General features: G+C 46.0%; 1 protein-coding gene across 4 annotated transcripts in view; it reads left to right on the top strand.

Moving 5' to 3' along the window:
- The first annotated feature begins 22 nt into the window (after positions 1–22).
- The window catches only part of PSPH (phosphoserine phosphatase), a 39,809-nt gene continuing 23,162 nt past the window's right edge, over positions 23–16,669 (top strand). For 3 of the 4 annotated variants that reach the window (XM_030796607.1, XM_030796602.1, XM_030796604.1), the window contains exon 1: positions 23–489. The gene's annotated coding sequence lies outside the window, so the exon portion shown is untranslated. Of the gene's footprint in view, positions 490–12,393; positions 12,433–16,669 lie in introns of those variants that run through there. The other variant, XM_030796603.1, reaches the window with a different exon arrangement.

The raw sequence follows: 16,669 nt of genomic DNA, 5'->3' as shown, positions 1-16,669 counted from the left end.
TCATCGCGCACGGGAGGAGCCTGTACCCGGCAGTCCGTGCTCCTTGGTTCCGGCGTCGGAGCTAGGTGGGGCCAGCTTTGCGGACCCCGAAGCTCAGGACGCAGGCGGGGCTTGTGCTCCGCGGGGGCAGGGCGTAGGGTGGGCCTCCTCCCGCCCCTACTCTCGCGGTTTGTTCCGTTTCTTTGGAGCTTTCTGGACCGTGTGCTCGGCAGTGCCCTAGGTGCCGTGGGGCCACACGCGAGTCTGATAAGCACCCTCCCCTGGGATCATGCGGTGCTGTGAGGCCTAGCGAAGATGAAGATAGAATGCAAGGTAGAAAGTGCTGGATACCTTTAGAAAGCTGCAGGACTGATGCGATGGGAGTGGAGACGTAAGAACCTGCCCCGTCCGTAGGGCTGTGGATGCTGTTGAGGCCCGAGGCCCCTATGGCAGATTTGAAAATTCACCCTTGTAGAGTCATTCCTGCCTTTGAGCGGACTCCCTTTTAAGGTAAATTTCCAAAGAGCTCCCCCATTGTTTCCAGTATCCAGTGTCCCGCCAAATACCAGGGATTCAGTAACACGTGATATTTTACTTTATTTATTTTCTTTTTGTAGACACAGGGTCTAACTATGTTGCCCAGGGTGGTCTCAAACTCCTGAGCTCAAGTGATACTCCTGAATTCAAGTGATCCTCCCGGCTCGGCCTTCCAAATGTTGGGATTACAGGCGTGAGCCACCGCGCCCGGCCGTATTTTATTTTTAATAAATAACGGAAATTGTTCTGAATTCAAAAGGCACCGAAGGGCATGTGATGAAAATTAAATCTTCCTCCCACTTCTAGTTCAACACTAGAGACAAGCAAAGTTACCCCTGGGTACTCTATGAATTTTCGGAATGCTTTCTGAATTTATAAACTTATATATGAATATAATCATTTCGCTACACAAATGGCAATTCATAATACACACTGTAGGGTGTGTTATACTTTAAGTGTCTTGGAGATTGTGCCATATCAAGACTAATGGGAAGTCCTCGGTAACAGCTGCGTGATGTTCTTTGTAAGAATGACTCAACTAGGGGCCAGGGCTCGGTGGCTCACGCCTGTAATCCCAGCACTTTGGGAAGATGAGGCGGGGGCATCACTTGTGCCCGGGAGTTCAAGACCAGTCTGGGTAACATAGCGAGACTCCATCTATACAAAAAATACAAAAATTAGCCGGGCGTGGTGGTGCACGTCTGTGATCCCAGCTACTTGGGAGGCTGAGGTGGGAGGATCGCTGGAATCTGCCAGGTGGAGGTTGCAGTCAGCTATGATCTTGCCACTGCACTTCAGCCTGGGCTACAGAGCTGACCCTTTCTCAAAAAGAATGACACAACTAACCGGTCACCTACTGACTGATGTTTAAGTTGTTCGCAATCTGCTATTCAGACTGCAGTGAATGTCTGGGTATATTATGCTCTTAGGTGGGTTTGTGTATTTGAGAATCACAAAAACATCTATATATGTGACTAGTAGCACTGCATGATAGAAGACTAGTTATTAGTTCCATAGGCATTACATGGCGTGCATGCAGATTTATTATAACTGCTGTTAAAAATGTTACGAGGAGGCCAAGCATGGTGGCGCACGCTTGTAATCCCAGTACTTTGGGAGGCTGAGGCGGGCGGATCACTTGAGGTCAGGAGTTCAAGGCCATCCTGGCCAACATGGTGAAACCCTGTCTCTGTAAAAATACAAACATTAGCCTGGCCTGGTGGTGTGCATCTGTGATGCAAGCTACTTGGGAGGCTGAGGCATGAGAATTGTTTGATCTCAGGTTGCAGTGAACCGAGATCGTGTCACTGCACTCCAGCCTGGGCAACAGAGCAAGACTCCTCAAAAAAAAAAAAGGCCAGGTACAGTGATTCACATCTGTAATCCCAGCACTTTGGGAGGCTGAGGCGGGTGGATCACCTGAGGTCAGGAGTTCGAGACCAGCCTGGCCAATGTAGTGAAACCCGTCTCTACTAAAAACACAAAAATTAGCTGGGCATGGCGGTGGCTGCCTGTAATCCCAGTTCCTCAGGAGGCTGAGGCAGGAGAATCGCTTGAACCTGGGAGTTGGAGGTTGCAGTGAGCCGAGACTGCATTACTGCACTCCAGCCTGGGCAACAACAGTGAGACTTGTCTCCCAGGCGACATCTGATGGAAGCATATTAAATACATAAATAGGTGTCCTTGATAAGGGGAAAAAACATTTTAAATAACATGTATAAGAAGTTCTCACCTTTGAAACGTTTCCCATGGGTCTGTACAGGGAGGGGAACATTACACACTGGGACCTGTGGCGGGGTGGGAGCAAAGGGAGGGAGAGCATTAAGACAAATACCTAATGCAAGCGGGGTTTAAAACTTACAGGATGGGGGCCGGGCGCAGTGGCTTACGCCTGTAGTCCCAGCACTTTGGGAGGCCGAGGCGGGCAGATCACAAGGTCAGGAGATCGACACTATCCTGGCTAACACAGTGAAACCCCGTCTCTACTAAAAATATAAAAAAAAAAAAATTAGCTGGGCATGGTGGCGGGTGCCTGTAGTTCCAGCTACTCGGGAGGCTGAGGTGAGAGAATGGCGTGAATCCAGGAGGCGAAGCTTGCAGTGAGCCGAGATGGAGCTACTGCACTCCAGCCTGGGCGACAGAGTGAGACTCTGTCTCAAAGAAAAAAAAAACCACCGAAAAAACCCTAGAGGATGGGTTGATGGGTGCAGCAAACCACCATGGGATATGTATACCTATCTAACAAAACTGCTCATTCTGCACATGTATCCCCGAACTTAAAACAAAAACAAACAAAAAAGCCAGGTGTGGTGGCACACACCTGTATTCCAGCTACTTGTGTGGCTGAGGTGGAATTGCTTGAACCCGGGAGGCAGAGGTTGCAGTGAGCCAGAATCACAGCACTGCACTCCCAGCCTTGGTGACAGAGCGAGACCCTGTCTCAAAAATGGAAGGAATTTGTAAAAAACAGTAAGAATTCCCATACTCTACCCACAGATCCCCCAGTGTAAACATTACATTTAACCCAGGAATAAGAAATTAACATTGATGCAGGATCCGATCTATAGATTTCATTCAAATTTTGCTAATTATATCATGAATCTTCTATCTCTGGCCCAGGATTCTATTTATCCAGAATTATGTTTCGCATTTAGTTGTCATGTTCTTCAGTCTGGAACACTTCTGCAATTTTTCAGTCTTTAATGATCTTGGCATTTTTTTGAATACTGGCCAGTTATTTTACAGACTGTGCCTTACTTTAGGGTTATTTGATGTTTCCTTATGATTTTTTTTTTTTTTCAAATTTTTTAAAGACGGAGTGTTGCTCTTTTGCCCAGGCTGGAGTGCAGTGGCGCGATCTCTGCTCACTGCAGCCTCCGCCTCCTCGGGTTCAAGTGATTCTCCTGCCTCAGCCTCTGAAGTAGCTGGGATTACAGGCACCCACCACCATGCTGAGCTAATTTTTGTACTTTTAGTAGAAATGGGGTTTCACCATGTTAGCCAGGCTGGTCTTGAACTCCTGACCTCAGGTGATCTGCCTGCCTTGGCCTCCCGAAGTGCCGGGATTACAGGCATGAGCCACCACGCCTGGCCTGATGTATCCTTATGTTTAAACGCAGATTATGGCCAGGCGCGGTGGCTCACGCCTGTAATCCCAGCACTTTGGGAGTCCAAGGCGGGCGGATCATGAGGTCAAGAGATAGAGACCAGGAGCAACCCCGTCTCTACTAAAAATACAAAAAATTAGCTGGGCCTGGTGGTGCACGCCTGTAATCCCAGTTACTCAGTAGGCTGAGGCAGGAGAATCACTTGAACACAGGAGGCGGAGATTGCAGTGAGTCGAGATCACGCCACTGCACTCCAGCCTGGGTGACAGAGCGAGACTCTGTTATCACAAAAAAAAAAAAAAAAAAAAAGCAGGTTATTCATTTTTGACAAGAACACCAGAGAAATTATGTGTCCTTTTCAAGGCATCATAGGAAGAGTCACATGATGTCAGTTTTTCCCATTCCTGGTGATGTTAACTTTGTTCACTTGGTTAATATTTGCCAGATTGCTCTACTTTAAAGTTAGTAGTTTTCCTTTGTATTTAATAAGCATTTAATAAGCATCTTGTGGGAAAATATGTGACTGTTCTGTTTTTCATCGTAACAATGCCTACTAATTTAAGCATCCACTGTTTTTTTGTTTGTTTGTTTTGTTTTGTTTTGTTTTTTGAGACAGGGTCTCACCCTGTCGCCCATGCTGGAGTGCAGTAGCTCAATCACACAGCTTACTGCAGCCTGAACCTCCTGGGCTCAGCTTCCTATCTCAGCCTCCTGAGTAGCTGAGACTACAGGCGTGCACCACTATGCCTGGCTAATTTAAAACTTTTTTTTTTTTTTTTTTTTTGTAGAGAGAAGGTCATGCTATGTTGCCGGGGTGAGTTTCAAACTTCTGGGCTCAAGCAGTCCTCCTGCCTCAGCCTCCCAAAGTGCTGGGGTTACAGGCGTGAGCCACTGTACCCAGCCCATCAATAATTTTTGCCCGAAACAATTATTACTGTGATCTTTGTATTGAAAGTCTTCCATGGATCTGTTGTGTGCTTAACATGTCTTGCTGTGTGTGCCAAGAATGCAAGGCCCAAGAATGCCCTTTATCTGGGGCTTTTCTCAGGGTTATTTATACAGCTGCTAATCTTCAGAGACAAGTTAACGTTTCTTCCTGGACAAAGAGCAGGCTTGCCCACTACTTGGTATGAAAACAATAGATTTCAGCCGGGTGTAGTGGCTCATGTCTATAATCCCAGCACTTTTTTTTTTTTTTTTTTTTTTTTTGAGGTGGAGTCTCACTCTGCTCACTCTGTTGCCCAGGCTGGAGTGCAGTGGTGCTGTACCGGCTCACTGCAGCCTCCACCTTCTGGGTTCAAGTGATTCTCCTGCCTCAGCCTCTTGAGTAGCTGGGACTACAGGCTCCCGCCACCATGCCCAGCTAATTTGTTTATTTTTTTAGAGACAGGGCTTCACCATGTTGGCCAGGCTGGTCTCAAACTCTTGACTTCAGGTGATTTGCCCCCTCAGCCTCCCAAAGTCCTGGGATTACAGGTGTAAGCCACCGTGCACAGCCATCCCAGCACTTTGGAAGGCCAAGGTGGGAGGATCCTTTGAGGCCAGGAGTTCAAGACCAGCCTAGACAACACGGTGAGACACCATCTCTACAAAAATAAAACAATAAAACACCGAGGTGGGCAGATCACCTGAGGTCAGGAGTTCGAGACCAGCCTGACCAACATGGAGAAACCCTGTCTCTACTTAAAAAATACACAATTAGCCAGGCGTGATGGCGCATGCCTGTAATCCCAGCTACTCAGGAGGCTGAGGCAGGAGAAGAGCTTGAACCCAAGAAGCGGAGGTTGCGGTGAGCCAAAGTAGCGCCATTGCTCTCCAGCCTGGGTGACAAGAGTGAAACTCTATCTCTAAAAAATAAAAAATAAATAATGAAAAACAATAAAACAACAACAACAACAAAAATAGATTCCCTGAGCTGAGTGTTCCTTAGCTGTGATCCAAACCCACCGTCTTTGAGGCATCCATCTGGGCCCCATTGTGTTACCCCATGGAAGTTGGAGGGAAAGGGGAACTGATGCAAATATCCTACTGCCCATACTGCTTGCTGTGCCGTAAGCGATAAAGTTCTTTGTCTCTGACACATGAGACTTTTTTTTTTTTTTGAGACAGAGTCTTGCGCTGTCACCCAGGCTAGAGTGCAGTGACACGATCTTGGCTCACTGCAGCTTTCACCTCCTGGGTTTAAGCGATTCTCCTTGCCTCAACCTCCTGAGTAGCTGGGACTACAGGCACGCACCACCACACCCAGCTAATTTTTGTATTTTTAGTAGAGGCGGGGTTTCACCATGTTGGCCAGGATGGTCTCGATATCCTGACCTCATGATCCACCTGCCTCGGCCTCCCAAAGTCCTGGGATTACAGGCCTGGAGCCACCGCGCCCAGCCAGGAGTCGTCTTTCTTAGGCCACATCCATAAAACAAGCAAGAGGCTAATGTATTAGTTTGTAAGTAGGGTAAAATCGAATCTTAGACCTAACCATTTGCAAGTGGTAATTTTCTATTAATTTTTTATTTTATATATTTTTTTGAGATAGGGTCTCACTCTGGTGCCCAGGCTGGAGTGCAGTGGTGCAATCACTGCTTACTGCAGCCTCGACCTTCTGGGCTCAAGTGATCCACCATCGTGCCTGGCTAATTTTTTTTCAGAGAAAAGGTCTCTGAAAAGCTGTGTTGCTCAGGCTGGTCTTGAACTCCTGGCCTCAAGTGATCCTCCCACTTTGGCCTACCAAATTGCTAGGATTACAGGAGTGAGCCACTGCACCTGGCCAATTTTCTGCTTTCATCATTCATTATATATTTATTGGTTGGAATTCTGCCGTAAGGAAAAACTTTCCCTTCTCCATGAATGAGTGAATGAATGAATGAATTTGTATCAGTATGGATTCAAGAATTCTATTTTTTCTCACCGCAACCTCCACCTCCCGAGTTCAAGCGATTGTCTTGCCTCAGCCTCCCGAGTAGCTGGGATTACAGGCATGCACCACTATGCCCAGCTAATTTTAGTAGAGATGGGATTTCTCCATGTTTGTCAGGCTGGTCTCAAACTCCTAACCTCAAGTGATCTGCCTGCCTGGATTACAAGCATGAGCCACCACACCTGGCCCTTTTTTTTTTTCCAGTCTCACTGTGTCACCCAGGCTAAATAAAGTGCAGCAGCACAATCATTAGCTCACTGCAGCTTTTAACTCCTGGGCTCAAGTGATCCTCCCACCTCAGCCTCCCAAGTAGCTAGCCTCAAGTGATCCTCCTGCCTCAGCCTCCCAAATTGCTGGGATTACAGGTGTCAGCCACCATGATTGACCTGTTATCTGATTTTAGCCAGCAATGTTGTTTTTCTTAATATTATTATTATTATTTTTTTTTTTTTTTGGAGACGGAGTCTCGCTCTGTCGCCCAGGCTGGAGTGCAGTGGCACGATCTTGGCTCACTGCAAGCTCCGCCTCCCGGGTTCACACCATTCTCCTGCCTCAGCCTCTCCGAGTAGCTGGGACTACAGGCGCCCGCCACCACGCCCGGCTAATTTTTTTTTTTTTGTATTTTTAGTAGAGACGGGGTTTCACCGTGGTCTCAATCTCCTGACCTCATGATCCGCCCACCTCGGCCTCCCAAAGTGCTGGGATTACAAGCGTGAGCCACTGCGCCCGGCCAATATTATTCTTACACTGTAAATTAAATGTGATTTAAATAATCTTTTAACTCTCGGTTATTATAGATGAAACAGCCTGCAAAAACTCACCCTACTTCATTTGTTCCATAATCTTTGTCCTCCTAATTTTTCTATTGCATTATTTCTATATTGTCAGAGTAGGTAACATTTACATTCTGTTTTTTCTCCCCAAAACCTGGGTTTGTTTAGTCTTAGTTTTGCAGTGATATACACTCAATGCTCTTGCTTGTCCCTTTGCTGAAGTTCCCTTTGCTATCCACTGGTGAGTAATGTTTATTCATTAGCAGTGTCCTCAAGAAAAATATTCCCATGGGAGGCCAGGCACAGTGGCTCATGCCTGTAATCCCAGCACTTTGTGAGGCCGAGGCGGGCAGACCACCTGAGGTCGGGAGTTCAAGACCAGCCTTACCAATATGGAGAAACCCCATCTCTACTAAAAATACAAAATTAGCCAGGCATGTATTCCCAGCTATGCGGAAGGCTGAGGCAGGAGAATCACTTGAACCCACGAGGCAGAAGTTGCGGTGCACCACGATCGCGCCATTGCACTTCAGCCTGGGCAACAAGACAAAACTCCATCTCAAAAAAAAGAAAAATATTCTCATGGGAAAAATATCCCCAGAATTCCTGTGTGTTCAAAACTATCGTTTGTAGCCTTTGTGTGTGAATGATGGCTTGGCTTGTTTTAAAACAAAAAAATCACTGGCTCATAACTTTATTCATTTGTTTTTTTGAGACAGGGTCTTGCTCTGTTGCTCAGGCTGGAGTGCAGTGGCATGATCACAGCTCACTGCAGCTTCCACCCTGGGGCTCAAGCCATCCTCCCACGTTAGCCTCCCAACAGGTGTGCACCACCACGCCCAGTGAATTTTTTTTGTTTTATTGTAGAGACAGGGGTTGGGGTGGGTGGGGGGAGGGTCTCATATTGCCCAGGCTGGTCTTGAACTCCTTACCTCCAGTGATCCTCCTACTTTGGCCTCCCAAAGTGCTAGGATTACAGGCATGAGCCACCACGCCCGGCCTCTATATCTTTAAATATTTATTTATTTATTTATTTATTTATTTATTTATTATTTATTTATTTATTTATTTTTAGAGATATGGGGTCTTACTCTGTTGCTGAGACTAGCCTTGAACTCCTGGCCTCATGCGATCCTCCTACCTCAGCCTACCTAGTAGCTGGGACTACAGGTTCAAGTCACCACACCCAGTTAAATACTTATTTGTTCTAATGTTTGGGTTATCTTCATTGGAAATTTCAATTGTGCATGTTGGCTCCCTTTGGTCTGTCCTCTATAGCTGTCTTTTTTTTTTTTTTTTTTTTTTTTTTTTTGAGACAGAGTCTCACTCTATCGCCCAGGCTGGAGTGCAGTGGTGCCATCTCAGCTCACTGCAACCTCCCCTTCCCAAGTTCAAGCAATTCTCATGGCTCAGCCTCCTAGCTGGGATTACAGGCGTGCACCACCTCGCCTGGCTAATTCTAATTTTTGTATTTTTAGTAGAGACAGGTTTCACCATGTTGGCCAGGCAGGTCTTGAACTCCCGACCTCAGGTGATCCACCAACCTTGGCCTCCCAAAGTGCTGGGATTACAAGCGTAAGCCACTGCACCCCGCCAACTATCATTTTTTCTCTAATTTCATTTAATTCCTTTTGTTTATATTATTTGCTTTTCTCATTTTTATCATCCATATTGGTTAATATATTTTTCATAGTGCCCACTTTTATTTTTGCTCTTTTTACTTCATCTTCACTTCTGTAATGGTTACTTTACCTGTTTTTTGGAGATGGTGTCTCAATATGTTTCCTAGGTTGGATCTGAACTCCTAGGCTCAAGTGATCCTCCTGCCTCAGCCTCTTGAGTAGTTGGCATTATAGGCACGTGCCACCATGCCCAGTGTGATAGTTATGTTTTTTCCTTCTACATCCTTTTTTTTTTTTTTTCTTCTGAGACAGGGTCCCACTCTGTTGCCCAAGCTGGAGTGCAGTGGCACGAACATGTCTCACTGCAGCCTCAACCTCCTGGGCTCAAGCTTTCCTCCTGCCTCAGCCTCCTGTGTAACTGGGACCACAAGCACTCATCACCACGCCTGGATAATTTTTTGATGTTTTGTAGAGACAGTGCTTCACTTTGTTGCTTGTGCTGGTCTTGAACTCCTGGCCTCAAGCAATCCTTCTGCTTTGGCCTCCCAGAGTGCTGAGATTACAGGTGTGAGTCACTGTGCCTGGCTCCCTTCTGCTTCTTTCCTGGATTTTGTAAGTTTTGTCTTGCCTTATTTTGTCATCTTTTCCATGAATCTATATTTGTATTTTTGTTTGTCCTTCTTGGAAATAATTCATTAAGTTTTTTTTCAGACAGATCTCTTTTTTTTTTTTTTTTTTTTTGAGACAGAATCTCGCTCTGTTGCCCAGGCTGGATGGCAGGGATCTTAGCTCACTGTAACCTCCGCCTCCCGGGTTCAAGCGATTCTCCTGCTTCAGCCTCCCAAAGTGCTGGGATTACAAGCGTGAGCCACCATGCCTGGCACACTCACATGTTTCTGATGTCTCTCCATGTCCAAATTTACTCTTCTTAAAAGGACACTGGTCACATTAGATTAGGGCTCACTCTGAAGACCTCATTTTAACATAATCACCTCTTTAAAGACCTTGTCTCCAGGCCAGACTAGGTGGCTCATGCCTGTAATCCCAGCACTTCGGGAGGCCTAGGCAGGCAGATCACAAGGTCAAGAGATTGAGACCATCCTGGCCAACATGGTGAAACCCCATCTCTACTAAAAATACAAAAATTAGTTGGGCATGGTGGCAGGCACCTGTGGTCCCAGCTATTCGGGAGGCTGAGGCAGAAGAATCGCTTGAACCTGGGAGGCAGAGGTTGCAGTGAGCTGAGATTGTGCCACTGCACTCCAGCCTGGGCCACAGAGCGAGATTCTGTCTCAAAAAAAAAAAAAAAAAGAGAGAGAGAGTCTTTCTATGATAACCAGGCTGGTCTTGCATTCCTGGGCTCAAACAATCCCCTCGCCTTGGCCTCCCAAAGTGTTTGGATTACAGGCGTCAGCTTCCGTGCTGGCCAAAACAATGTTAGAGACACATATTGAATTTACTTGGAAGACTGATTCTTTTCCCACACCCTCCCTAGGAGGGTGAGCTGGGTGTTGGGACCTTAACTCTGCCCATAAGATGCTCAGGCCAGGAGAGATGCCCTTCATCCCTTGGGTTACAAGGGTTTCCACTCCCTTTCTGCTTGATTGAGCCTTGCCCTCAGTTCTTTGTATCCCTGCTCTGCTCTGCTTGTTTCAAACAACACATTTTTGCACTGTAGCATGAACAGCTCATCTTCAGAGAGTCTGTTTTTGCTGGTGTTTTCTGGGATCTGTATGTGCCTCTTCCCATGTAACTTTGGTAGCCCTTGTGCAGGTCTTGGAGTTTCCCAGTGACTTTTTGTCCTCTAGTTTTGTTGAATGTGGGATTTCTGCCTCATTCCCCCCACCCACCACCATATCTCCCTCTCACTTTGCATAATTTCTAGGAGGAGGAAGGGGAAGATTCGGTCAAATATTGCCACAGTTCTTATACTATAGTCATATCGTTTTGTAACGTAAATTTCTCCCACTTTTTCCATTATAAAGATAGCTCACACCAAAATCCCAGCGCTTGAGCCCAGAAGGCAGAGATTGTAGTGTGTTGAGATTGCACCACGGAACTCCAGCCTGGACAGAGACAGAGCCAGACCCTGTCTCAAAAAAATAAAAATAAATAAATAAATAAATAAATAATGTTTCCTTTTTTATATAGATATATAGACATAGATATATAACCATATATCATACCTGGATATAGACACACATAGAGATTTCTTTGTTCAAAAATGGGGGCCCAAAGAATATATACGTTCTGCAACTTCCTTTATTCATGTGACATATCATGGGCATATTTCTATGGCATGACTTATTTTGAATGCCAATGTTTATATTAAATCACATTTCAAACTGTGTTCACTGTGCTCTTTCAAGACATTTATATTATTTTAATGTATTGGTATTTTTTTTTTTTTTTATGGAGTCTCGCTCTGTCACCCAGGCTGGAGTGCAGTGGCACAATCTCGGCTCACTGCAAGCTCTGCCTCCGGGGTTCACGCCATTCTCCTGCCTCAGCCTCCCAAGTAGCTGGGACTACAGGCGCCCGCCACCACGCCCAGCTAATTTTTTTGTATTTTTAGTAGAGACGGGGTTTCACCATGGTAGCCAGGATGGTCTTCATCTCCTGACCTTGTGATCAGCCCACCTCGGCCTCCCAAAGTGCTGGGATTACAGGCGTGAGCCACCGCGCCCAGCCATGTGTTGGTATTTTTTTTTAATTTTTTTTTTTTTTTTTGAGACAGAATCTTTCTGTGTCGCCAGCGTGGAGTGCAGTGGTGCAATCTCGGCTTACTGCAACCTCCGCTTCCTAGGTTCAAGCGATTCCCCTGCTTCAGCCTCCCAAGTAGGTGGGACTACAGGCACGCACCACCATGCCCAGCTAATTTTTTGTATTTTAGTAGAGATGGGGTTTCACCATGTTGGCCAGGATGGTCTCAATCTCCTGACATCGTGATCTGCCTGCCTTGGCCTCCCAAAATGCTGGGATTACAGGCGTGAGCCACCGCGCCTGGCCAGCAATGTATTGGTATTTAACGTATTGATAAGAAATATTACATTTGTTAGCAAATATTTTATACACACAGATATAAAAAGCATCTGTATACCTACCATCCTACTTAAAGGAAAGTTATTATTATAATATCATTGATTAACTACATAACTTTTCTCAATCTCATTTCCTTTCTTACTTTCAGAAGTAACTACTGTCCTGAATTTTATGTTGTAAGTTATCATTTATGACATTAAATGATAGTCTCTCTTTTTTTTTTTTAAAGTTTCCAGTGGCTATTGGAGCATCACAGTAACTGAGAATGTTCACAGTACTGCTGTGAGAATTCTTATATATGTGTCGTTTTTTTTTTGTTTGTTTGTTTGTTTGAGACAGAGTTTTGTTCTTGTTGCCCAGGCGGGTATGTAATGGCATGATCACGGGTCACCACAACCTCCGCCTCCTGGGTTCAAGCGATTATCTTGCCATGGCCTCCTGAGTAACTAGGATTACAGGTGTGCACCACTACACCCGGCTAATTTTGTATTTTTAGTGGAGACGGGGTTTCTCCATGTTGGTCAGGCTGGTCTTGAACTCCTGACCTCAGGTGATCTGCCTGCCTCAGCCTCTCAAAGTGCTGTGATTACAGGTGTGAGCCACCGCACCCAGCCTCTTTTTTTTCTTTTTTTTGGGGGGCGGGGTCTCACTCTGTCACCCAGGCTGGAGTGTGGTGGCGTGATCTTAGCACAGCCTCAACCTCCCAGGCTCAAGCCATCCTCCCACCTCAGCCTCCCAAGTACCTGGGATTCGAGGTGTGTGCCACCACGTCCAGCTAATTTTGTTTATTTTTTGTACAGATTAGGTCTTAATATATTGCCCAGGGTGGTCTTGAACTCCTGGGCTCAAGCGATCCTCCCACCTAGGCCTCCCAAAATGCTAGGATTTGAAGCATGAGGCACCACACCTGGCTTACTCATCCAAGTTTCTCCTGAGTGTCTTCCTCAGGTGGGATTGATGGGTCGTAGAAATTGCATGTGTTCAATGTTTTTTGTTTGTTTGTTTTTTATACAGAGTCCCGCTTTGTCGCCCAGGCTGGAGTGCAGTGGCGCAATCTCCGCTCACTGCAAGCTCCGCCTCTTGGGTTCACGCCATTCTCCTGCCTCAGCCTCCCGGGTAGCTGGGACTGCAGACGCCCACCACCACCCCTGGCTAATTTTTTTATTTATTTATTTTTTTTTTTGTATTTTTAGTAGAGACGGGGTTTCGCCGTGTTAGCCAGGATGGTCTCCATCTCCTGACTTTGTGATCCGCCCTCCTCGGCCTCCCAAAGTGCTGGGATTACAGGTGTGAGCCACCGCACCTGGCCGCATGTGTTCAATGTTACTGAATAACACCATATTGTTTTCCAGAGGGCTTGTTCCAATTTACTATACTTTAGAAGGCTATTAGCACTGAATGACTTTTAAAAAGAGTACATGATTCTAACCTAATTAGCCATTAGAAAATTTGTGACTGGGCACGGTGGCTCACTCTTATAATCCCAGCACTTTGGGAGGCCAAGGCGAGTGGATCACCTGAGGCCAGGGGTTCAAGACCAGCCTATCCAACATGATGAAACCCCGTCTGTACTAAAAATACAAAAATTAGCCAGGCATGGTGGTGCATGCTTGTAATCCCACCTACTTGGGAGGCTGAGGCAGGAGAATCACTTGAACCCAGGAGGCGGAGGTTGCAGAGAGCCGAGATCATGCTACTGCACTCCAGCCTGGGTGACAGAGCGAGACTCCATCTCAAAAAAAAAAAAAAAGAAAAGAAAATTTGTTGGCTTACAAAAATGTGATCTATTGAAAACCTTTCAGAGCTGGGTAAAGTGGATCACGCTTGGGCTTGAGCCCAGGAGTTGGAGACCAATCAGACCCAGGCTCTACTAAACATAAAAAACCAGCCTGGTGTGGTGGCACACACCTGTGGTTCCCACCTACTCAGAAGGCTGAGGCAGGAAGATTGCTTGAGCCCAGGAGTTCGAAGCTTCAGTGAGCTATGATCGTGCCACTGCACTCCAGCCTGGGTGACAGCAAGACCCTACCTCAAAAGAAAAAAAAAAAAAAAAAGGAAAGAAAACCTTTCAGGAACGTAGTATGACCTGTATTACTTTTGACTAACCAATTGTGATTAAAACTTTGCAAAATAATTTGCTAATATTTTTATTATAACTTCATTGTGCTGTATTGTATTTGGTTCTTATGTGCTATTATTCGAGTAATTATGCCTTCATTATACTGTATTGTATTTGGTTCACATGCTATTATTCCACTAAGAACAGCAATGAAGCTTTTTTTTTTTTTTGAGACAGAGTCTGGCTTTGTCACATAGGCTGGAGTGCAGTGGCGTAATCTTGGTTCACTGCAACCTCTGCCTCCTGGGTTCAAGTGATTCTCCTGCCTCAGTCTCCTCAGTAGCTGAGATTACAGGCACCTGCCATCAGGCCTGGCTACTTTTTGTATTTTTAGTAGAGATGGGGTTTCGCCATGTTGGCCAGGCTGATCTCGAACTCCTGACCTCAGGTGATCCTCCCACCTCAGCCTCCCAAAGTGCTGGGATTACAGGCGTGAGCCACTGTGCCCGGCCTGATGAAGCATATTTTAATCTGTTTCACAGTTTTGCCTTGTCTGGCAAGATTAGCTCCTGGTTGTTACACTTGTATGTGACCACTCATTAGTGTCTTCTAGGCATCTATATATATTTTTTTAATGTGATGTGCTCTAGCAAAACAATGTTTACAGTACAGCCATCTCATGCTCACAAGTATCAATATAGGTGTGAGTGTGAGGTGGATTCCAGGACCATGAAGAGGTGGCAGATTTTAATTAATTAACTAATTAATTTTTCAGAGACAAGGGCTTGCTCTGTTACCCAGACTGGAGTACAGTGGCATGATCACGGCTCACTGTAACCTCGAAATCCTGGGCTCAAATGATCCTCCTGCCTCAGCCTCCGAAGTAGCTGGGACTATAGGCATGCACCACCACACCCAGCCAGATTTTAGTAAATATAAATTTTTATCTGAAATTTTTAAGAATATTTAATATTTTAAAGAATATTTAATATTAAACATTTATGAAATACAAATAATAGCATAAGTTAACTCTTCTAGCCTTCCACATTTACTTATTTGACTTTCTTTTCCCCTCAAAATAAATTCTCAGTTACCACTTACATTTAGATCAAACATTTGGTGTTTAACATTTTGTTTCTCTTATTATGCTTTTTATTTGTTTTTTTTGTTTTGTTTTTTTTGTTTTTTTTGAGATGGATTCTCGCTCTGTTGCCCAGGCTGGAGTGCAGTGGCATGATCTTGGCTCACTGCAACCTCTGCCTCCCAGGTTCAAACGATTCTCCTGCCTCAGCCTCCCGAGTAGCTGAGATTATGCATGCACCACCATGCCAGGCTAATTTTTATATTTGTAGTAGAGACGGGGTTTCAACTTGTTGGCCAGGCTGGTCTTGAACTCCTGGCCTCAGGTGATCTGCCCGCCTCGGCCTCCCAAAGTGCTGAGATTACAGGCATGAGCCAAGGTGCCCGGCCTATTATGCTTTTTAAAAAACTACTGCAGGCTGGGCGTGGTGGCTCATGCCTGTAATCCCAGCACTTTGGGAGGCTGAGGTGGGCAGATCATTTGAGGTCAGGAGTTTGAGACCAGCCTGGCCAACATGGTGAAACCCCATCTCTACTAAAAATACAAAAATTAGCTGGGCATGGTAGCATGCACTTGTAATCCCAGCTACTGGGGAGGTTGAGGCAGGAGAATCACTTGAACCCAGGAGGCGGAGGTTGCAATGAGCTGAGATCGCACCACTGCACTCCAGGCTGGGCGACAGAGTGAGACTCAGTCTTGGGGAAAAAAAAAATTGTGTTTTGGTGGGGAGGGTCCTGTAGCTAAGGGTAGAGATGCTATGACCAAGTGTCTTGCCCCAGGGATTGCATCCTCTGCGTGGGTGAGCAACTTAGAGTGAGCCTGGGGTGCAGACTGTCAGCCTTTGAGGTTTCAGGTTGTGTTTTAGAGTGGATCTCAATGCCCAGCTCCAGCCAGCTAACTCCAGTGGTGAATGTTTGGGGGAAACACCCCTTATTTGTTGCAGTTAACATACAAGGAGCTGGGCAAGTGACACATGGAATTTTTTTTTTTTTTTTTAACGGAGTCTCACTCTGTTGCTCAGGCTGTAGTGCAGTGGCACGATCTTGGCTCACTGCAACCTCCTCACCCCCCGCCCCGGGGTTCAAGCAATTCTCCTGCCTCAGCCTCCCAAGTAGTTGGGACTACAGGCATGCACCACCATGTCCCGCTAATTTTTGTATTTTTGCTAGAGACGGAGTTTTGCCATGTTAACCAGGCTGGTCTCGAACTCCTGACCTCAGGTGATCCACTTGCCTCAGCCTCCCAAAGTGCTGGGATTACATGCTTGAGCCACCGTGCCTGGCCAGAAAATTTTTAAAAAGAAATAGGCCGGGCGCGGTAGCTCACACCTGTAATCCCAACACTTTGGGAGGCCAAGGAGGGAAGATTGCTTGGGCCCAGGTGTTGGAGCCCAGCCTGGGAAACACATTGAGACCCCCCAATCTCTATTTAAAAACATAAATAAAAATTAAAAATAAAAGCAAGGTGCAAAGACTCATTTTGTTACTCATGGTTGCATTTTAATAAGAATATAAGTAGTCTTGGCCGGGCGTGGTGGCTCACACCTGTAATCCCA

The sequence above is a fragment of the Nomascus leucogenys genome, chromosome 17, assembly GCF_006542625.1.
Source record: "Nomascus leucogenys isolate Asia chromosome 17, Asia_NLE_v1, whole genome shotgun sequence".
NCBI lineage: Eukaryota > Metazoa > Chordata > Mammalia > Primates > Hylobatidae > Nomascus > Nomascus leucogenys.
Note: the sequence above shows the minus strand (reverse complement) of the source record. Positions and strands in the feature narration are given on the sequence as shown.